The sequence below is a fragment of the Anas acuta genome, chromosome 5, assembly GCF_963932015.1.
Source record: "Anas acuta chromosome 5, bAnaAcu1.1, whole genome shotgun sequence".
NCBI lineage: Eukaryota > Metazoa > Chordata > Aves > Anseriformes > Anatidae > Anas > Anas acuta.
The window spans coordinates 24,027,689-24,051,048 of NC_088983.1; the positions used below are offsets into that span (position 1 = coordinate 24,027,689).

Genomic DNA, 23,360 nt, shown 5'->3' on the forward strand with positions numbered 1-23,360 from the left:
TTCTCCTCCTTTGAAGTATTCCAGCAGTGCCCGCACAGATCACCTCGTGGCCACTTAGCCTCGCTGAGAAGCTCCTTTGAAGGACCCTGCTCACACCCCATTTTAAAATCCGTGCTCTGCTGCACTTCCTACAGCAGGAAACGCCGCATAACTTCTGGCAGCCCCGGGAGCACCACTCTCCTTCGCGGAGGGAAGCGAGCTGCAGATTTCCCTTGCTGTGCAGCAGGGCAGGTGGGTGTGCCGAGGGGACACGCAGACCCTAAATGACCGATGTACCTGGCACTGAAACACGTCCTGTGTCTGCAATCCCTTGGCTCACTCTGCCCTCCCCTATTTCTGTGCACAGCTGCTGGTCCCCATCAGTCACTCTGTTCCCGAGGCGCTGGTGCCTGATCCCGGGCACTGCTGATTTCCAACACACCAGCAGTTCCTTTTATAAGTTCTACTGCCCGAGGGTGCCTCATCTGCACCCTGAACTGCACTGTTACGGGGGTTGTGTTTTTTTCTTGTGGGTATAGGAATGATTTAGCTTCCCTGCAGTGTCCTTACTTCCCTTAGCTGCTCTGCTTTCCTCCCTGTTCCCAGACAGTCTGTCAGACCTCTCCCAGCCTTCTCACTTCCAACAGACTTACATAAGGTCCTATACATTTTTATTTTTTTTTCTGTGTCTTTGTGCTTCACGTTCTCTCCATACCCACCAAATTCCCACCCTGCATCTTCCCTGCTGCAGTCTGTGCTCCCGCTGGCTGCTCCGGGCTCGGCTGTTCGTTTTCTGAAGGATGTCTCTTTGCCTTGAATAACCTCTCCTGCCTCGCGTCCTAGGCAGATGGGGGGTTCCCTGCCTTCCTTGGGAGATTGCTGTCTGCTGCAGTAGCGTTATTAATAAAAGGACCAATGGAAAACCTCTCCCGGGTATTTCCCCCAAACTCCCTTCTTCGCACAAGGCCCTCTGTCCTCCTTCCCCACTGCATTCCTTCCCCATGCCTTCCTCACCCCGCTCCCCTGCACGCTTTGCCTTCTGGCTTTCCTGGCTTCCTCCGTCCCTCCCCCCCGAGCTCCCTCCTTCTCTCTCTGCCTCCCTTCTTCCCTCCCTTCCTTGGCTCGGGCTCGAGGTCCCTGCCCATAGCGACTGAGGGAAAAACAACAACACAACACTGGGGAGGCCGGGGCACGGGATTCCTTCCCAGAAAGCTCCGAAACCAGGGAAAAGAGGGAAAGCAAACAGTGAGACCGGGAAGAGGGCTGAAGGGTATTTGGAGGGGGAGGGATGAGCTGGTATCTCAGGGAAACGTGGTGGGGTCTGAGAAAAACACAGCGCAGCAGGGGCAGCCCTGCGGTGTCGGGGGGCCCAGCTCCCGCAGAAAGAGCCCCAGCACACAGCTGGCCAAAGGACAGAGATAGATGGGGAAGGAAAGAAAAGCGGGGACCTGCTCTAGGCAGCGGAGGAGCCAATGCCCTGGGCCACCAACAGAGGAGGTCTCTGCGGCAGCAGGAGGGCCGATTTCCCCAGGAAAACCAGGTGGGGGATTTGCCGTGTGAAGGAAGCATTTGGAGGGTTAATACCCCACAGGAGGGCCCTGGGGAATCCACTGTAAATAGGTGTGGTTTGCGCTGCAGCTCCAAGAGGCATTTTCTCTCTGTACCAGTCTGGACAGGTGAGAAATCGGAAGAAGTTGGAGCCTGTGCTTCCCGCTAGCACAAAGCAGGGCTGTTAGCACAGGTCTCGCTGTTTGTTTGCACACTCGCAGCCCGGCTGCTTAACGCCCTGGCACCCGCTGCCAGGAACCTCTGGCAGTCAGCATGGTGGTCCCCCGGGTACAAGCACCTGCCTGTTAATGGAAAGCCACAGATTAATGGAGCAGCACAAGGAGCCTTAGTCAGCTGCCCGCTGCAGACGGGATAAATTCAGCGATAAGCAGAAGAGGCAGATGCAGCGCGCACAAGAAAGGCAGCCCGCTCCCTTCCCCTCCTGCCAGCCGGATCTCATGGACCTGCACACCCCGACACCCCCTTCCCAGCGCTGCTCTCGGCCCTCCTTCCTCGCCCCATCACTCACAGCCGCCCTCCCCAGGGCCCTGCCTTGCCCTGGCCATGCCACATCTCCTCCCCAAACCACAGGACCTCTGCTCCTTTCCACGGGTCAGCCTCCTCGCTTGCCCTGGCTCTGCAGCTCGCCTGCTTCTAGGCAAGGATAACCAAGAAGCGAAGTTTTCAGTAGTCTTGGCTCAGTTTTCCATTTCTAATTCAGAACATTTGAACCTTGAGGGCAATTTCCTCATCTCCAAATGAATTTTAAACCTAGCTGGCCCCAGAAAGGTAAGACTGGGAGAGATGTGAGGTCACTGAACCCAGCCACAAGGTCTAATGCCGTCACTTACTTAATCCTCGTCATAAACTAACCAGGCTCAGTCTTGAAACCAATTTGGGTTTTGCTCTCGCTGTTCCGACTAGAGAGCTTCTCAGGGATCGTGCTGCTATGAAAGGAAGAAACATTCTGCTAATCTCCAGCCTAAATTTACTCATTCCCACTTGCTCTGGCAATGAAAGACAGCACCCGGGCAGCAAAGCGCTGGGTAGGACATAAGCCTCAGAGCAGAATTCAAACAAATCAGGCTGAATCACAAAGAGTAAAGCCAAAGAATGGAAACAGAACTGTTTGCAAAGCAATTAATCTCAGCCTTGGATACATTCATTCCCCCAGCCATTTCAGATGCCCTGGGCTCCTCAGCCCTACAGAGTCCCCACAACTCTGCTTCCCCAAGTGCTTATTAGATCCATGACCCCACTGTGCTTCAGTACCAACACTTCTTCTGAAAACTGCTTCCAGGAAGACACATTTGCATGAAGGCATATCCCCCACCCGGCTCCCCGAGTCCTACCTTGCATAGCCAGCGCCAAACTGCAGCTGAGCTTCAGCCCAGGAGGGCTGCAGGTGAGGAAACGCAGTGTCTGCAGGGAGTACACGGGTACGTTGTCTGAAGTGCAACATATGAAATAACAAAATGAGCTTGCAGAGGGCTGAAAGCTGAAGAAGAGATACTACAAAGTCCTGGGAAACAGAAACTGCAGGTGCCAAGCATTCTTTCTGCGCTTCACTCATGGACACCACTGAAGTCAGCAAGAAAAGTTGTTTATTTTAGGGTTTTAATTGAGTTCCGCTTACAAGAAGCCAAAATGATGATGCTAGACCCAAAGGCATGTCACATCCCAGCAGAAGCACGGCTCCCCAGTTTACACTGGTAGCTATAGCTGGGCCACGGACACTTGTGCTGAATCACAGATTCCTGTCATCCGACTGCGGACGAGGACAGTGGGAAATAAGACAGAGGAGATGGGGGAAACCATCTGCTCCTCCTGCGGGATTGCGCTGCGAATCTGTAGGCTCTGTTTGGGATAAAACAGCACTTATTTCCAAGGCAACAAATTGCAGTGTCATAAACAACAGAGGTCCAGGAGATGCCTGCAGGTTGGGAGCTAAGAAGAAGGAACATCGCACACGGAGACACAGGCAGAGAGACCGAAGACGAGGCAGGCCCCAGTGCTGCTGAGCAGAGCACTCAGTTTGCCAGTACCACCGTTCAAGACCTTTTCCCTGCTCCTCCCACTTACAAGGCATCTACAGGGACACAAAGCACATATTCTGTTGTGCCTGCATGTGGTAAATGCTCAAAGCCAACCAGAGGCCCACAGAGCTGGCCCTGAGAGCCTGACGTGAAGAAAACGGAGCTGGAAAGGTAAGACTAAGGCCCAGAGAGGCGTGAGGTAAGTCAAATGTGTTGCGTTGTCATGACTTGCTGTAGGACTGCCCAGTGTGGCAAGTCCCAGACTGCCAGAAGACAAGAAGACAAAGTGCAGCTGGACCTTGAAGGTGGGTAACAGCTGGAGGCAAAAAACTGCAGCATAAAGGGAAGCCTTCGATAGGGAAGGAATGAGGCTGAGCAGGAGGAACAGGAGTGATAGGCGTAAGTGACACTGATTTAGGTAACCCGCTGAGTGCTCGAGAGAGAACGAATGCCCTACAGAGGAGCACAAATGATTCAGGAGAAAGAGATAAAGGGCTATTTGCTGGGGATGGAGGACGTCCTCTCCTCGCAGACCTGGAGAAGCACACAAAATTCACTTTGTGGCACTAACGTGTGGGTACAATAAAGACAGGGGAAGTCAGCGGGTGAGGAGAGGGAAGCCACAGCAGGAAGGGGAAGTAGGAGTGAGGCTCCAATAACAGACAGTAGAAGCTGTAATCACAGGAAACATGAGCTGCATGGATTTTGACAGCTTAGGTGTCTGTTTAAAATGTAGGCTTGGGATCCAAAAAATTTAGTAAATTGGTTTCTACCTCCACCGGTAAAACAGGGATCCCCTAAATGCCAGAGGGCTTGAGGACCAGTGTGCATCTCTCACACAGCACCAGTGCCGCAGCGCCTGGGATGCTCGCCCCAAGCCTTCCAGCACTCCTGGGACTCTCAACCCTAATGTACAGCACAGGCGTGCCCAGGGGGCTGTGAGTTGTGCTCCTACAGGGCAGAGAGCAGGCTGTCTGAATGGGCATGGGAGGAGTTCCCAGATGTGCCAGAGTGTGACGGAGAAGGACAAGGGGCAAAAGCTCCAGAGCTGACCTGCCAAGACTGTAAAAACAAAGAGAATAAGCTGAAGAAATGGGAAAATGAGAGAGGAAAGTGCAGGGCTTGCTGCTGGCCATGGAGGAGGGAAGAGAGCTGGCCAGGGAGAAGGTGGAACTTTACTGCAGGCTTCTCTGAGAGAGGCACTGGTAGCAGAGTGAGAACAGCTAATGAGTTACAGGAGAGACCCCGAGGCAGAATCGGGATGGGGCGAACAAAAGATCCCAGTGTGAGCATTGAGTGGGGCAACCTACAGCTCCCCGATGAGCCTGACAGTGGAACAAGGGGCAGAGAGAAGCGGAGTGGCATCCCTCGAGACCCTTCAGTGATCCGCGTGCTCCGGAGCCAAGGGGCTGCCAGTAGGGCCTGCGCGAGCCAGCGCTGCTGTACGAGCTGGACTGGATGTTCCAGGAACCGAAGGAAACCACAAAACGCCTTTGTGACATGGACGAAGCGTGCACGGAGCGGCCTCGTGCACACAAACGTCCCAGCTTGTTCCGGCTCACTGGCATCAACCAGATCCCCCAAAGCCTGCACCACATAAAGCTGGGTTCTCCAGTGCCACAAATACACGAGGGATCACGAAGCCAGGTGGAGCCCATCATTTTTCAGCCCAAAGGATGAAGCAGCCCCTTGCAGGCTTGTCCCCTGAGGGATGTGGTACCTCCATTTTACAGCGGGACAGGTTTCTGCCCTTCTTCTCACTGCTCAGCTCTGCGCAAGCACCTTCCTCCTCCATGAACTCCGTGACTCCATCGGGGCTTCCTAGTACCAGGCACTGTAAAAAAGGAAGTCTTCCTTTTGTGCACAGTCAGCCTCATGTCACTGCTGCTTGGATTTGTACTCCAGCAGCCCTGAGGAAATCCAGCCCGGGATGGGGCTGGCTGCTGTACAGCGGGGTAACACAGCCCCGAGAGCACAAAGCTTGCCCTCAGGTGTGTGAGGGGTTAAGTCCACCAAGAAAACGCTTCTGCTGCTTAAGCCAAAATGACTCTTTTTCTTCTCTCTTTTTTTTTTATATATATATATATATTTTTTTTTTTGTCGAGGAGTTCATGAAAAGGGAAAAAAAAAAAAAAAAAGCTATTTGTTTTGCCCCTGCTGGAGCCATGAAGGGAGCTCTGCAGCGCGGACAGTGCAGGCACTGTGGCATCGCAGCAGTGAGGGAGCTGAACCGGGAGCCGCGAGGTGAAGGTCCCTGTTTAACAGCTTTCCGTTTGTTTACCGAAAAAATATTGTTCCATCATAAAAATTCCCAAAATAGTTCGCGTCTTGACAGACTGACTGGCAGCTGCCCAGCTCTGCAGGATCCTGCTAAATGAAAGGAAAGAAAAAAAGAGCTAATCTGGTACCCATGGCCCAGCGCTTGCAGCTCGGGAACCTGCAGAGAGTCGGGGCTCAGCTGTCCCATGAGGTGCAGGGCAGGGAGGAGAGCCCCGAGGCTGAGGGGCCAGCTCTACGGATGGCAAAAGCTTTTCCGTGGGTGCTGCGCAGGCTGATGAGGAAGCCAGCGCTTGCCTTGCCATAAATGGCCAGCTTCTGCTTTATTTTTAAACCAGATTATTTTTTTTTTCCCCTCCACCCAGCTCTGTAAGGCTTTACCTTGACAAGGCAGGCTGCCCCACGCTGGTGGCTGCTCGGTCTGTAATTCCTGAGAGCTGCCAATGGCTCCTCTGGGAGAGCTGTGCTACAGGCCTCATCCTGCACCACTGCGAGCCCTGCCTGGCTAATAACGTATGGCTTGTTGCTCAGAAGGTCTTAGGATGACAATCTACGGGTGCTGCGGATTGCGGTGATCTTACCAGGCAGAACTGGGAAAGTGTCAAAGAGTTCATGGCACCCAACTCAAGGAGAGCCGTCCCCTAGGAAGAGCAAAAAGCCACCTCGAAGCCCTGCGGCCCACCGCAGCCACCCAAGGACCGTGCACGCCGTGAGTCACCGCGCAGAGGCTCGGCGAGCCCAGATGAGGTCATGCAGAAACAGCAGCCTCTGTGGAAAGAACCTCTCCCCGCCAGATCACAGATGTCTCCCCAGCTGCAGGCCTAACTTCTCCTCGGCCCTCACGGTGCTCGGGGCAGGTCTGCGTTAGGGAGGGGCGAGGGGAAGCTTGCGCTCCGGATCGATCCCAGCCTCGGCCCCATGGGACTCTCCCTTCGTCCTTTGGATGTTTTGGGACTGGGTCCCCAAAGCAGGGGGATGCTGGAGGGACGCCCCTTCCCCCGTGCCTGCCCCGGGCAGAGGCCCACACAGCCAGGCTGGTTGGTGCTGTAGGATCAGGGTGGACGTGTGGGGACGTGGTGGTTCCTCTTCTGGAGGCGAGGTCGGTTTGGTGTCCCACTGGGGGACATTCCTGAGCAGCTACCCACACTTGCTTAGTTTAGGGACTGTCACAAAAGGGAGCTGTGCTGCAGCACCGCTGGGGCTCGCTGGGTTGGGACGGCTGCTCAGCTCTCAGCCACCTCATCCACAAGCAACAAAGAAGTGACAGGGGACACTGCCAATGGTTTTCACCTGGCTGTGGCTCCTTTCACAGTGCATGTGGAGTGAGTGCTGCTGGCTGGGGCTCTTCCACCCATCTGTAGCACCTGGGAGGAAGGCTGACTGCTAATTTTCCAGTGGATGTACACTGCCACTGCAGGCTGGCCCCATCCCATGTCAACCCACCCTTCTTTGCACTTGTTCCTGTGGTCTGTGACCCATTTCCACGTACTGAGCTGTCTAACGGAGCCATGTGGGTCCCTCACCCAAGGGAAACCAACCCAAGGGCACTTGGCACTACTTCTGTCTTTTCTGCTTTAAAGGACACGGGGAGGGCTGGGAACTCCTCTCCCCCAGCCTTCCCGGAGCTGGCTGGGGGCAGAGGCTGACCCCTGTGGGCAGCATTTCAGCCCTCCCAGCGGGAGCCTGTAGGGCAGCTGCCCCTCCGTCCTGCCCCGCTGCCCTCCCAGGCCCTGACTCACCCATTTCCTCTGTCACTGGCGGGGCAGGTGATGTGCAGGGCTGCCTCAGCTCTCCCAGCACCCTCACAGTCACATTTTCCCCCTTATCTTATGACTACCAGTTCGGAGATAATCATCAACAGACCAAGTGGTCAAGGGCACAAGCGGAGGGTGTTCCCCTTTCACATGTTAACCCTCCAGGACTGGCACTGCAGCCCACACTAAACGAAACCAAGGTTTCAGGTTTGCAAAGAAGACAAAATGCTGCCACCTTGCTCCAGCGTTACCAAATTAAACCAAGGCTTCATCACTGACCAAGCCAAAGCCCCAAAATACTGAAGAGCCCTGGCCTTAACCCCATCTTTCTGAATGGTGTATAAATAGGACGTTGTTACTAGTCTCTTTCCAGGAAGCTAGCCACAGGGGAGCCCTCATTCTTGGCCCTGTAATTTGGTGTCTGGGGATCACTTGGGCCCACAGATCCAGCTGCTCATCTCACCAACAGCTCTGCCTGCTTTGCAATCAGGGCTCCCTTTGGCCAGGGCATTTAGGGTCTTGGCCACACCCCAGAGGAAGCGCTTCTCACATACTCCTGGATCTGACTGTCCACTCGAGTCCCTACTCCAGCCCCTGGCTCATATCACAGAGCAACTCCTCCAAAACATAAATTTGCTTTTCTGCTTTCTCTGCTGGGAAATCTTTTCCCTCCAAGCAGCACGAGAGTGACATAAAGCTGTGCAGGGGTCCCTGGGATCCCACTGCCAGCAAATAAAGCACAAACTGATTGTTGCTGTACCACACTCCTCCTCCTTTTAATTAATTAATTAATTTAAATTAAAAAAAAAAAACTCAGAGGAGGGGCCTGGGAATTGTATTTTTCCCCTGATCCAAAGTATTGAGTGAAGAAAAGCCTAAATACAAGCTTTATGGCTCATCAGAACTGCCAGGCACACGCTGCCAGCATCAGCCCCTGCATTTGGTTATTACCAGGTTGAATCTAGCTCTTTATCAAGACTCATTCTGCATTATTTGTTATCATTACATGGCAAGGAATTAGATTTGTCATTACTTATGGCCGTTCCCATCCTGCCAGCTATGGGACCCCCACCCCCTCCCTGGGGAGACGCAGCTCGCTTCTAGGAAGCACTTTCCTGTCTAAATTTTCTCCTTTGTTAATGCAATCTCCATCTCCTCACAGATGTTTGGAGTCAACAATCCTTCCCCCACCTTAGTCATCTTTTGGCTAAACTGGCTAGCATTATGCTCCATCTATCTTCCCAGTCTGTCAACAGCTCCAACTACCTCAAATTCAGCTCACAATGTTTGGGGAGCTGTTTGGAGGAAGGCTCTCGCTCTCCTCCTTGGAGAGGAAAATTGCACAGGTCTATCCTGCAGCCATCACACAACAAAGACTCCCCCCCTAGCTTGCTCCCCGCTGCCGTCCTCTGGGCTGCACTCCAGAAAGCAGCAGAAGATGCAGGGAAATCACTTCTTCCTCTTAGCTTTCTGGTTCCTTAGGAGTAGCACTTTGCTTGCTACCAAACTGATGCTCACAAGCTTAAATGAGTCATGACAGCCCTGCTCAGCCAGTCTGCCAACAAGTGTCCCTGCTGGAGTAGGTGAGTCCGGGACATTAGGCTTTATGACAGCCGCAGGGAAGGGTTGTTATCTGCCTTACCCTTTGCTCAAATTGCATGTGAAGTTGGCTCTTTGTGAGCAGGACGGCAGGAGCCCCACACTGGTCCCATCCACCACAGGTGGAAGGGGAAGAGCAGCCCATGCTACTGAGAAGCCCACGTTACCATGCTGGAGAGGAGGAAAAGCAAGAAGAATGTGCACTGGCCATGGGCAAGCGGCTAAAAGAGAAAGCTCTGCTTGCCAAAGCAGCTTACCAGGCCCTGCTTTCACTTCTCTCAGTGTGACACAACAGCCCTGTTAGCCTGCAGGTCTTGCTGCACGAAACGATAGAGGGAAATATCTCACAGACGTTCTCCTCATTTTGGTTTGAGAGCAGCCACAGAGAAAATTGCTCGTTGAGGCAGTCTCTGCTTGACATCATCCTTCACGCTCCCTGGGCTATGCAGGACATCGCTCGCTTGATTCACATGAACTGGCTCCAGCCTCAAGCTCCTCCTTCCCACCCTCCCTTGATCCTGTGAGCGGGTGGGTCACGCTAAAAAAGCAGATTTGAGAGCAGCTAAGCATTCCCTGCGTGGTTTCACTCCCCACCTCCAGAAAGAGAGGCTTTCTGAAGCGGGAGGGCTGTGCTGTGCAGACAAAACGTTCAGGGGAAACCTCGCAGTCAAGCAGGGCTTGGTGCAGGACTTGGACCTGGCTCAGACAGCGGCCTGGGGCTCTGCAGGACCACAGGGGACACGGCGAGCTGCAGAGAGGTAGCACGGGAGGGCTCCTGCAGAATTCACCTCTCGGTGATGTTCCTGCAGAACTTCACCTCTGTGGCAGCAAGGAAAGCTCCACTGCTCGTTTACCTCTTCTGGGAGTGGATTAAGCAGAAGTGCAGGACGCTATGCAGAGCTCAGCGTGCAGGGAGACAGTACAGAAGAGGCGTTGCTCTCACACCCTCCGTCCTCAGCACTCCCTGCCACATGTGGCAGAGAGATGGCAGCAGCAAGGAGAAAAGGGGAAGAGCCGTCTCTTTTGATGCCTGGTCATGAATGAAGGCCATTTCCAAGCGGTGTGGTATGTATGGGAAGAAGGAGCGTTAATTCCTCTCCTTACAGATTTGGAAAGGACTTGTGAACGTTTCCTTTCCTGCTCTCTGCCGCTAACAGTTCTGCAGGGTGATATCATCGGGGCCTTTTCCAAACTCAGACCGTCTCAGACATTACAACACCAGGTTTTGGCTGCCTATGCATATCACCAGCTACACCCACTCCAGCCCCCTCCCTGCAACACCCCCCAGGGACCAGCGAACCTCCCCCTGCCAGACTCCGAGCTCTGCTCAGCATCGCGGCAGCCACAGGCTGCTCAGACACCATCCCCAGACACTGGTCACCTCCTCAACTGCTCGGCTAAAAATAGGCCCTGGCTCCTCCAAAGAGCCTAACGCTCTGAGTCCCCTTGTTTTTAAGGCTGAAAGAGCACGTGGCTCATGGTGCTAGGTATTGGGATGCCAACGAGAGGATCTGGAATAGAAGAGAGGAAAAAAGAAGAGCAATGCCTCTGAAGAGCTTCTCCAAGCAAAGGTGTATTTCCATGGTGCTGTAGATGATGCACTGGGGAAATCAGCAGCACCAAGATGAGAACTTGGTCTTGAAGAAGCCACTCGCATGCCAGAGGAAGGCCAGCTGCTCTCCAGGCCCCAGAAGTCTTGCGCTCGTGTTCTGCATTCCTGCAAGTTCACCTCTGCTGCGAGCTGCAGCGGGGGAGAGGTGAAGCTCTGCTCTCTGTATGGTGGGGCTCACGTCCAAACCAGCTCCGTGCCAGTGGACAGAGGAAGTATCTCTGCTGATGGTAATGAAATTACTCCGGAGTGTCACGTTAGGCCGAGTGAGAGCAGAAGCAGCGTACTTCAATACGTTGGAGATTTGCAGCTACGGGATGGCCTATCAGCAAAACAGACAAAAAACAGTGCTGCAGGGAAGAAATTTTCGTTTCAATTTGTCCAAGAATCACAATGAAGCAGTTGTTTAAGAAATGCCTGAGCTCGGTTCCTGCAAACAGTGGGAGTTTCGTTTAGTGCTTACCCCGAGCGGTGTGTTAGCAACGCGCTCGGGCCTTCTTCTGCGAAGAGCAAAAGCGCCAAAGGCCTAAGGAAAATAAACAAACCAAATGCCTGGGCTGCTCCACTGGCCAGCCCAGATGTCAGATTCACTGTTAATGCCGCCGATGGTTTGAGCTGCCCCCCCGCCTGCGGTCCTGTCCAGGAAGGTGTGAGGAGCCCCCGGAGAGGCAGGCGGCATGTGCTCCGAGCGGAGATGTCCCCCCGTGGCTTCTCGCAGCAGGCTGGCAGCTCTCCGCCACAGATGTGCTCTGTCAGGATAAAACCTCCCAGGGCTCTCAGCCTGCTCCCATCAGCCTCATCCACTCCCCCTTGTGCTTAAAGATCACGGAGCTGCAAGGCTTTCTGCTGTTTACTGTAAGGAGATGTTGCCTGGATCCTTTTTGGATGGAAACTCTCAGCGACTCTGCTCTCTAGCAACCTTGGTCGAGGTTCCCCAGAGCTTTTTCCAGCCCACCGGAGGGTTTAGTTGCTCCAAAACAGAATGGGCTTGGTTCAAATCCAGCATTTGATCCAACTTCATTCCTTTTAGGCTGCTGCCCTCAGTGTCACCACTTGGCCTGTGTAGCGAGCGGCCCGCTGGTGAGAAGGACGAGCACATACCAGTGGTTACTGGACTCACCAAAGCAAACTAACCACCAAGGTCCAGAGCTGGCAGCCTTTAGTCAGGAAGAGATCTGCTCCTCTGCTGTGCCTTTGTGCTGGTAGCTCTCCGCTGCTGTTGTTTCCCCTCTTTGAGATTTATTTTGGTACTGGCAGGGCCACTGCAAGGGCCTCTCTTCCCTTTCTCCCTGCTAGATAGATTTTTCCTTCTCTCCCACTCTGTGTAGGTGACAGAGCCCATTTCCCTGTCGTGATTAATCCCTTTTGGCCCTCAACGCGCACCTTGCATCACATAGAGTGGCTCCGAGCACTTCCCTTCAGGAACGTGGGTTAAAATCCAGCCTTACAGCGGGCACTCAGAGGAGGACATGGTGGGTAGGGGCAAGATACATGGCAGATACTTGACTAAAAGGGTTGCTGAGCACTGGGGAAAGGAGTGGGGAGAGAGACCCCAGAAGCTGCCAGCTGCTCCATCTGCCCCGTAGGAAGTTCAACCTGCTTGGCCTCTCAGGCAGAAGAAAGTGCCTTTATGCCCCTGCAGTCCCACGGAGCAAACACGAGGCACTCAGAAAGCCTTTCATCTCCTGAAGAAAGGAAGAATGGTGACCACAGCCGGATGCCATAACCGGGCAATTCCTGATTAGAAATAAAATGCCGTTTTGTGGAGCGTGGCTGTGCAGCCAGTGGAAGTGGTAGATTCCCTGTCGCCAGTCGGTTCTGCACCAGGGCTGTTTGACTTCCCAAAAGCACCGCTGGCAAGCACATATTATTGGGTGTGGGACAGGGGTAACTACACGAAATGAAGGGGCCAGTCTTATACAAGAGGTGAGGCTGGATGGTTGCCTGTCAGCCCCGGGGAGCCTGTGAATTACCAGAGCTCTCGTTTCGCCTGTGGCATTTCTGTAAACCTGCCGCAGTTTCTTGGTGCTGGTTCAGCGCTGGCACGTGGCCTGGAAGCACACCTTCTCCAAGCTGCTCCTTGTTCCAGGTTTGCTGGAGACTGCATTCGCTCCCCTGCCTCTGGCAAGAAAGTTTCATCTTTCCTCGCATAACCTCGCAGGAGCAGGGGGCACGGCAATCAGGAGGGAGCCGGTCACACACACCAGGCCGTGCACTCCCTGTTCAGGAAAAAAGCACAGGATTTCTGCTCAAGGTGACCCCAGAGTCACGGGACACAGACAACCCAGCAGATCAGCCCAGGTGGGAAGCACTGCAAAGAGGCAGGGATGAAGGAGGAGGCCCCAGGGCGTGCAGTTAATCATGAGCATCTCCTGGCAGCGGCTGTGCAGCGGGAGATCACCTTGCAAAACAGAGCTGCAGCCCTTCCAAAGTAATGTGGTAAGATGTACCATAAGGCAAAAAACACGGCTCCTGCTTGGGTCCGAGGCCATTTGTGCCAAGAAATTATACTGTGGTGCTGTGAACTTTCTGCATCGGCAGAACCCAGGGAAAACTTCACTGCAGCTTCACTTGCCGTGGAGCATCCCCCAGCCCTTGTTATCCCATACACGTGAGGGGTGACAGCATATTCAAGCCAGGCACTGAGAAGTTTCCAAGCAAAGAAGCGATGCCACCCTAGAAACCTGCCAGGAGCTGCTGGGCTGTGCGTAAATCCGCCAAAGCTCCTCAGGATGGAGGCCCTGTTTTCAAGCTTCCAGCCCCTTAACAAAGTCTCTCAGGATGCAGCCAGCCACGCGAGTCTCACACCTCGAACAGGGAGCTACTGAGGTGTTTCTAAGCCTCTGCTGGTGAGCACGGACCATACAGATTTCTTTACAGAATTTAGCAACCTGGCATGGCTAAGGATCCTGGAACAGATAAAAATAGCCAGTGAGCCTGTTCTGCATTTGTCTGCTGTGCCCCTGTATGCCTCTCCTGCACTGCATTAATCCCAGTTTTCCCTTCCCCAGTTTTCCTTTCCCTCCCTGCTCTGGCCAGTCCTGGTGTATGCGTGTGCAGGCTGTCGCACCAACACGTGCACCCTACACACACAGGGCACAGCCACCAGATGAGCCCCATATCGGCTGCACCCTCCCTGCCTCTGGCAAGGCACTGACCTGGGCCCCATTCTCCTTCCACCCGCAGAGCATCACAAAATTGGTAGATCCGTAACAATCTTGGAAATTCCTAATCTTTTCTCCAATCTGCCTGAAGCTGTCCTATACGCTCAGGAGTTGCCAGGAGGGCCCCAAGGTAAACAGCACAACTACGTAGGCTCTGTCACCTTAGGAAACCAGCCAGGAGCAGCCCAGGGGCCCGTAAACTCCATCCCCAGCCCTACTGGTATCTGGCTGCCGAAGAACACGGTGAGGAGGCACCCCACGTGCACAGAGCAAAGGCAGCTGCTCACCAGCAGCACTTTGCTGCCTCTCCGGCTCGCCTGCACCTTGTCACTTTGATGAGAAATAAACCACTTAATTAAGCAGCCAGCCCCGGGTTCGCCTGGTTTTGTTGACGGTGGCTGTCGGTCCTCGCTGCGGTGATTCATGACTTGACACTCTTCTCTGCACTCCCCTCCTGTCTCCAGCTGGAGCGCCCGATGCCCTTGGCTCTCGGCCAGGGTGCAGGGCGAGCGTCTCTCGCTTGTTTATAGCAGGGCTGGGGGATGTTTAAACGAGGCTGCTGATGGGAATCTTGGGAATTTCGCAGCCAACGTAACTGCAGCTACAGTCATCCTCGCAGCGAGCGAGCTGCTCACAGGGCAGGGTACGAAAAATTCTTTATCTAAGGAGAAAGCCACTGACCGGCTGCTTCTGGAAATGAAGGCGCTCGAGGATCACACGAGCTGCAAAGCAAATTTAAAAAAAAAAAAATACATAATCGTTTATGGGCTGATCTCTAAAAGGCAGGAGTCCAAAGCAACAGGAAAAGCTGTGCATGCAGCTGCACGCTTCGCTGACACAGAGCTGCCGCGGCTGCCTGCATGAAGAAACACTTTGACAGAAGCGAGAGAGCCTGGCCCAGCCGCCGTGGCAAAAGCCCTTGGAAGAGCAGGTCTGTGCCATGGCTGTGCAGCTTCGGTGCTGCTGGTGTCAGAGTACAGTCACAGCTCAAACAAAAAAATTCCCCAGTCATTCATTTACTAAGGAAGCACTACAGCTTATTACTAAAGCTGAAAGAATTTGTTTAGATCCATGCTGGGTTTCATTGCGTATGTTTATTTTCTTTCAGCACTTCATTCAGCTTGGACAATGACACCAGGCTAATTAGTTTCACATTTGCCCATGCTTTTAAGCCCATCTCCTCTGCCACATTCCGTGGCTGTAATACCAAGGCTGTAAGCACAATCAGCAAAGGCACATTTGCTTTTTTTCCTCGAGAAAGTCTTCACTTGATCTTTATTTTTGATCATCAAGTGATTCCAATAGGTTTGCTATTACATAAAGCCTAAACTGGAGGGATAATGCTGACCTGATCATGTTTCCTTTCAAAAAAAATAGAATTATTACAACTGACGCCTAGCTTAGGAGACTGAAAAGTTTGCAAGCAAAGCAGCTCTTCTTTTTTTTTCACGACAAATCAACTCTGATCTGTTAAAGAGCTATTTATTTAATGCTCACTCCTCGAAGGACAACGATGTACTTGACTGGAGGAGCACCAAATGCCAGGACCCAGCAACTCCATTCCTATCTGCAGTTCCAGCTCAAGATAACAAACACTTTCAGGATCTGTGACGGGCTGGCTGTTAACAATCCTTTTCTAGTAAAAGTGTTTGGACTCCTTTTGGGACGTTCTCAAACACAGGAGTTTGGAGAAAGTCTGCACAAACAATTTCCATGTGCGCTGCAGTGCCTGAAGCTCCTTTTCGCAGGGGCAGCTTTGCCTGAAAGTGCAGCTAAGCGCTGGCTTTATGGAGCACACAAAATTTGGCCCTGACGAGAAGGGGGTGAGTAGCACGGGCTCAGAGCAGACAGATGTCCCACATAATTACACCTGAGCACCATTCCAGGGGGCAAGGGTGGCCAACGTTTCCACATCAAAGGGAACACGGATAATAAAAGGGACAGTAACAACCAGCACAGCACCGAGTTGGATTTCTGCTTTCACCCCCACTTACCCCGCAGCCAAAATAGCCACGGGCCCTCTAAAACATTTTCCAACTGTCTGCTAATTGTCAGGATTCATAGCTAACACCTTTCTGAAAGCTGGGGCCAACCAGGAAGCAAAAAATAAATAAAATAAAATTAGCTTTTCCTGCTCTTAAACCTCTCACGTGTTTGTCCACACGCAAACATTTGGAGGAGGCTGGGCTGCGTATTTTCTGGGGATGCAGCACCAGTTACAGCAGGCCTAAAGCCAGGTGCCTCGCACAGTACCAGTTAAAAATCTGAAAGCCAGGAGGGGCCAGGTGGCAGCTTGTGCCTCTGCTGTGTGTGCTCCTGCAGCAGCATCACCACTGTAGTCCCAAAGCTGGGAAAAAAAACAAGTAACAAGTAAAAAACAAGTGCTGAGCCTTGGGTCACTTTCCTGGGGCCAGGGTTCCCCTTGCCACGGACCTACCTCTGCTGGGGAGCCCCTGGGGCAGAGATGCCACACAGCACCTCAGTGCCAGAGTGGGTCGGGCTTTGCCCATGTAATTCCACCGAACAGCAGTGTTCCCAGCAACCTGCCCTTCACCAGACCCACAAAGCGAGTGTACTGCCCATAAAAGCCAACGTCACACCTCCTCTGCTCCCCTACGATTACAAGATTTCATTTTCTCTTCTCTCTGCTTCCTTCCCACGTTCTGCCCCAGCTTCCCTGTCTAGTTTTCATTGATTTCTATTGATGGACAGACCGAGCTTTTGACGAATAAAAGCCAAAGGCAGCTGTGTCACAAGCAAGGAGAGCACCTACACTGCACACATGCAAAACCCAGGGACCCAACAATTGCTGCTCTCATTGCACACACCACAAGAGCCACTCCATGCTCTACCAACGCACCTGCCTGTACATCCCACACATCATCAGCCTGGGGGCTGCTGCTGCTTCACCACGCTGCCTGGTGCCCCAGCTCCAAGTCCCTCGGCTACAGGTGACTCACGACAGTGGTAGGGGAGGTGGGCTGCATGGGGAGACCACTCTGGGTAAATTTGTAACAGCTGAGACTGGGGGAAATTGGAAACAAAGCCTAACCTGAGTGCCACTGTGGTGAGAATCTGCTGAAGCTCTAGAAAAAACTCCTGCTGACTGGCCTGAAAACCCCTTTCCTCCTCTTCCTCCTCTGCTGAAGGCTAAAATAAAGAACAAGAAAGTGGGTTCCCTATAACAGGCAGCGAGAGACAAAAATCCCCCCAGAAAAAGAGCAGCATTTTCCACACCGGTGGCTGCCTCATCATGGAAAGACATCTGAGCCACTTCATTAGTCACTGCCTGCAGCTTGCCTCTTCAATCATGTCCCCAGAAGTGGCAGAGACCAAAAATACAATGAGAAAAGAGGAATCTCTGCATCTCCTTGCAACTGTGGAAATAACTGAAGTGGAAGTTTAGATGCCAGGCAAAGAAATTCCTTGGCATATTTTACGGGCCAAACTCTGGCCTCTTCTCCAGTGCTACTTTCACCTGTAGGTAACTCCTCCAGGACAGGGGCCAGCTCCAGAACTGTGCTACTAAAAAAAAAAAGAAGCCCAGGAGTCAATTTGTCAAACACGTATATTTGCAAGCAAATCAAAATCCTGCAAATCACTTAAGGCTGCCAGCGCCCACCAGAGCTTCTCTCCCAAGTCTGGAGGTGCCCTGGTAAAGGAGCCCACGTGCTAAAAGCTGGGCTGGATGTGAACAAGGGCTCCCAACTGTCCCTCTGGAAGGGGTGGAAAGCCTTCGCTAGCAGGGTCAGCAGAGACCACTGGGAGGAGCCAGAAGAATGGAGAAAGCAGCAGGGATGGAGGAAGGTACTGCAGCGTCTGAAACGTGTCTTTGCAGCATTAAAATGTTAAGAACCAGCAAGGCACGGCACAGATCTCCCTTCCAGATCTGCCCCGAGCCTGCACGCAGAGCACCAATCTGTACAGGAGTGCACGTGACACACAAAAGGAGAAAGGCCAAGAACAGAAAATGGCTCGGCATCCTTCTGAACCGGGGTAAAATCACGGTGCTCCCTGGCATCCTGTTGTCCCCTGTCATGCCCTCACCACTTCTAAGTCCAGCAATGAAACAGGATGTGTCCTCCCAGCTCTGGCGAAGGCGCTGCCAGGGATAGCAGGGATAGCAGATACCTGTGGGACCTGCTAAAACACAAGGCCTTAAAGGGCAAAGCTCCGACCTTCGGATGAGTGTGTTCATTTTGGTACAACAGCCCTCCTGAGCACAAAGCCTGAGCCTCTGCGCAGGTACCTGCAGGCTCAAAACACGATCCAAGGAGCTTACAGAGAGGAAACACAGCCACAAATATTCCTAGAGGGCACGGGAAATGGTTGTGAATCTTTTTTCCCGGTGAGCTAGCAGCCGTCGCTCCATCGGCTCCAACTTTGTGGGGTTGGCAGGGTGCAGGAGAGGCGCACAGCGCCCCACGCAGTGGGCAAGCCATGCTCACTGCAGGACAACGTGCTGGGAAACACCCTATCGGCCTCACCACAAAAAAGACTTCCCTTTTTCCTCACCCTTTCTTCCACAAGGAAGCTCCTAACTCCCAGATCCAGCTACGAGTCGAGAGTCGGTTATCTGGAAGTGCCTGGTTGTGGTTTCAGGCTATGGTGCATGGCACGCACTGTAATCCCTCCCTTACTCTCGCCACTAACACTCCTCCTCCCTTCAGTTACCAGAAAATGCAGCAAGGCTCCCTTCTGCCCGCCCCTCTCTCCTCCCTCCGGGCTACTCCTTTGGAGAATTGGCTCCACAGCTGGATTGTAAAATAATCCAGCTGTTCCTATGACAACGTGCTGGCAGTGGGCAGAGATGACGCCAGCACACGGTGTTGGCCCATTCACTACCAACACCCAGCTCTGTTTGTTTTGGTTTGGGATGCATTTGTTTTTCTATGCGGGCAGCTCTGCCGAGTACATTTCTGAAGGCCGGAGGGGCAGGAGGAGCCACAATCCCAGAGACGCCAAGAAAGTTGCTGGCTCTGTGATTTACCCTTTTTTTTTTTTTTTTTTTTCTTTTGCCCCAGCTCTATCTGATGCGAGGATAAAACTCCCTCCAGGAGTCTTGCAGCTGCGCCCAATCTTTGCAAGACTTGATCCAGAGCCTGAGCTGAAAGGCACGGTGCAAGACTTTGCGTGCAAGGCTTCCAAGGGGAAAAAAAAAAGAAAAAAAAAAAAGGTCTCGGGTAGAATCAATAAGAGCTATGCAGCCTTTATTTTAATGCCTCGCCTGTCAGCAGCAGGATTGCCATGTAGAAAGAAGCAAAGGGAAAACTTTTTCCTCGTGAAGCATTAGCCAAATGCTAGTGCACATGAATGGCCCATTAATCCAAGTGAGTGTAACAAAACGAATGCACCTCAAAGTGCACGGGCTTGGTTCTCTGGTGTGGCACGGTGAGTAGCGGGACACACCAGGCTGACAGGTACAAAGGGAGTCAAGAGATCGGGTTAGCTTAAGCCTATAGATGCATCTTCGGTGACAGCAAATTAACCAAAGTAACCAGAACCGTGCCTGTTTCCGAAAACGCCTGAGCAGTTACAGACCTGGCAAAACACCAGCACGTATTGCACTGTGGTCAGTTGGGTTTGGTCGGACCTTTGCACGTTTAGGAAGTTTCTGGTCTAAAACTACACCTGGCATGACTGTAAGTCTGCTGCTTCTGGACATCTCACCTCCTCAGCTCCCCACAGCCATTTCCAAGCTACTCAGCATCTGTCCCCAGCCCTCTCTCCACCCTACCCACTCTCTTACCCATGTCTTACTCCTAACTCCCCTCCTCGCCACACAAGGATTTCTGTTCTGGCTTCAAAAGATTAGAGATAGATGTCACGAGCCATTTGTGGGTTTAGGTTTTCTCTTGCCATCTATTTTGCAGGAGGACGTAAGTAACTTAGTGCAGAAAGTGTTGAGGTTCCTTCCCGCAGGGCTGTATTTCCCTGCCCGTTTACTTACTTTGGAAGTCACCCCAAGCACTACACAGCACTTGAATCCAAGAAGCTCTGCATCCTCCCGTGCATCCAAAGAGCCCTTCAATACTCAGTGCCACCTGAACCCCTGCTGCCAGCGTGCTAATTACAGCAAGACATTCCTTCCAGGGTCTGGCTTCTGTCAGCCAGTTTGCGTGAGGCTCCCTGGCCCAAAACAGGCTCAGCCCAGGATCTCCCCAAGTCCTTCCTGCAGAACACGGTTCAGAGAGTCAAAAAAACAGACTTAGAAAAATAAACAGAGGCCAAATTCTTCCCCTAGCATAGCCTGTGGGAGTCCAGGCTCCTCGTGTGCTGTGCTTCAGCACTGCTCCCAAGTGCCAGATCCTAACCCACAACCTCTGCCAGATCCCAACCCCACAATCTCTCTCTCTTTTTACCATTTCCTAGGGCAAAATCTGATAGGAGGTTGCCGGGCCCCCAAATCTGCATGGTATTTACAGGAACGGATCACTCTATCCAAGGCTTCATTAGGGAAACTGCACCCAGGATCAGCACACACACATATTTGAGAGGATTAAGGACAGGAGATTTCATCAGAAATTATTTCGATTCTCAGACTGCACAGCAGATGCACGGCAAGGCAGAGAGGTGCAGGGCAAGCCTGGCCATGTATCAACAACCTGTCCTTCCTACCAGAAGTCTCCCTGCCTACCTGGCCCTGCCCCAAGGAAGCGTGCCCCTATTGACCGGGTGCGTGGGTAATAAATAAGGTGGGAGGGAAACTGGCTGGAGCACCAAGCTCCAAGCTGATCAGCCGTAAAGTTGAAGGGACGACCGACAAAGTGGCATCTCTCAGGGGTCACTAGTGGGGCCGGTACTCTGTGATGCCTTTATTAACGCCCTGAACAGAGTGGCTGAGCACAAACCCAGCAGATTCATGCCCCATACGCAATGGGGGCAGTGCCTGCAATGCCATACAGCAGGGCTACAAGCTGGAGGGACCCCCCCGGGCTGAATTCACGGGGGTCGCATCGCATCGCCGCAGCGCTGCCCGGCCTGCCAGGCACCAGCAGGGAGCAGTGGAAGGCAGCAGCAGGGCAGGGAGGCTGCCGGCCGACAGAGGGCACTGCGACATGTCACCAGCCGACAGAAGGCACGGCGACATGTCGCCGGCCGACAGAGGGCAGCCGGAGCCGCAGGGACCCAGCCGATTCGGGCTGGGTGCGCAGCGCTGCCCCTTGCCTCCAGCGCCTGGGGCTGCGGGGTTCGTGTTGCTCAACCGGAGATCTCGGCACACGCTGAGCAAAACCGAAATGCGGGTCCTTGCCCAACCGCCCGGCCCCAGGCGCTTTCAGAAATACGCAGAGCGTTACGGGAGAAGTGATGAAATCTCCAGGAGCACCAAGACTTCGCTGGTACGGGAGCTGGAGGGGACGGCGGAAACCCAAGGGACGTGGGCAGCCTTGTGCCGCTGTACGGGACAGCTCTGCTAGGGGTTAGGGTCCTGCTGCACATCCAGCATGAAGCTCTACTAAAGCCTCAAAGATGTTTTCTCACTTCGGTCAGTTCCAGTAAAAAATAAAGCCCATTTCCTAAAGATCTGACAAGTAGGAAAATTCAGACATGGGAGTAAGAGTCCCCAGCAGATGAATGGTGTTTCTCAGGACCCCAAAGACATGGGTTTAGAGCCTAAAAGCACTGCCCCAGGGTCTGACTTAGGTGTTGATGCAACCAGCTGGGTGGTTTCAGGCATTCCCATGGCAGCCTCTCCACCCTGTTCTCCTGGCCAGGATTAACACACGTGTTGCAGGAGGTATGGGAACTTCAGCCTCTGCCACTTGGCATCTGGGAACTCTGCATAAGCCCTTCCCCACAGTTGCTACCAGGGTTAGGGACTGGGGAGGGTGCAGCACGGGCTCCTTTCTGTCACCAAATAGAGCTATAAACCCTCTGCAGAGCACAAGGATGGCATTTTAAACTGCTACAGTTAGATCTGGCTGAGTACGTCACGCAGATTGCAGAGGCACTCAGAGATGTTTCGTGCCTCTGGAATAGTTCCTCAGTTCCTGCTCAAAGGGCTTCGTCGAGCTTGGCTGGAGGCTCCACAACCTCTGTGGGCAACCTACTGCAGTGCTGGAGCACCTTCATGGTAAAACGTCACGTTTTTGGCAGATGCTCTCAGGAGTCAGTATTCCCAAACTGAATTTAGGGAAATCACTTCTGTCCTCAGTACGCTGCTCTACACACGCTGATAGCACTGTCAGCTGCAGGATCTCTCTCTTCCATTGCTCCGCTACTAGCATTTGACTGATTCTGCAGTACCTTTGGTTAGGGACCGAGTTCAGCTGGAATTTAACCCTTCCACATAAAAATATTTTTTGGTGCCAGCGTAACTTCCGAACCATTTCACTGAGGGGCCAAGCAAGTGACTGTGCAGAAGCCAGGAAGGGCACAGAACCACACGGATCAGAGTAGCGGACACAGCAGGACCAGATTCATTTAAACTATCCTGAAACTGCAGTTTCAGTGCCTCAGTTTACCTGGCTGTTAACATGCATCACAGCCGTCAGCTACTTCATGTGGTGCTGGAGGGCAGCTGAGTCAGTTAAACTTGGTTTTTACCTTCAAGGCACTTGGTGGCCTGGCACCAGCCATGAAAAACAAGTCACCTGGGACACCGAGATAGACTGCAACCAGCAGCTACCTGTGGTGCAAGAGCACTCTGCGATAATGTGGTGCTTGCCTGTGCAGTAGACCCCATTTTGGGGGGACCTGTCCAAATTGGGAGAATGAACTCCCCAGGGACATTCAGGGCCTGCCCCTGCAGATGGCAAGGCACACTTCTTCCACCTGTGCCGTGATCACACTGCAACCCCAAATCCACCGGGGAGAGGAGAGGGGACCAAACCACACATTTGCGTATTAGTCACATTTGAGGTTAATGGGAAAGTACTCGGATGCTGCTCTGAAAAAGCTCACGGTAAGATGCAGAATAGAACAGAATGCTTTAATCATTAGCGCCCGTGAGGAGCTAAGAGATCCTCGGGTGGAAATCATTATATAATAATAAATACTTTGTCCTCGTAAACACAGATGATTATTCCAGTGCATGATGTATCTTAAAAGGAAATACAAACCTTTGGTTAAGAGTCAGAGCTGGTCTTTACCACATTCTGTGTCTGATCACCTGCAGGGCACAATCTGTCATTCAATATCCAGTAATTAAGTCGTATTTATGACAAGATTGGAAGCTGTGAGGTCATTCCCCGTGCAGCTCCACGTGCCTTAAATTAGCTATGGTAATCATTCTCACATGCATGCAACAGTTCAGGCCTTTCAGCCACTGTCTGATCTTACAATAGCAAGTGAGAATACGGCATGGAGAGGAAAAGTAATGCAGATTCTGGTCCTAAAGTTAAAGTGGTTTGGAAGAGGAAGCTTTCACTGGGTTTTGACTACGTGGCCTTGT

At 52.8% G+C, this 23,360-nt stretch overlaps 1 long non-coding RNA gene across 1 annotated transcript; it reads right to left on the reverse strand.

Moving 5' to 3' along the window:
- Positions 1–9,343: 9,343 nt before the first annotated feature.
- LOC137857092 (uncharacterized) lies at positions 9,344–17,082 on the reverse strand. Its single transcript, XR_011096974.1, has 2 exons — positions 16,827–17,082; positions 9,344–14,688 (listed from the first exon to the last, which is right to left on the reverse strand). It is a non-coding gene; the product is annotated as an uncharacterized lncRNA (long non-coding RNA).
- Positions 17,083–23,360: the final 6,278 nt, after the last annotated feature.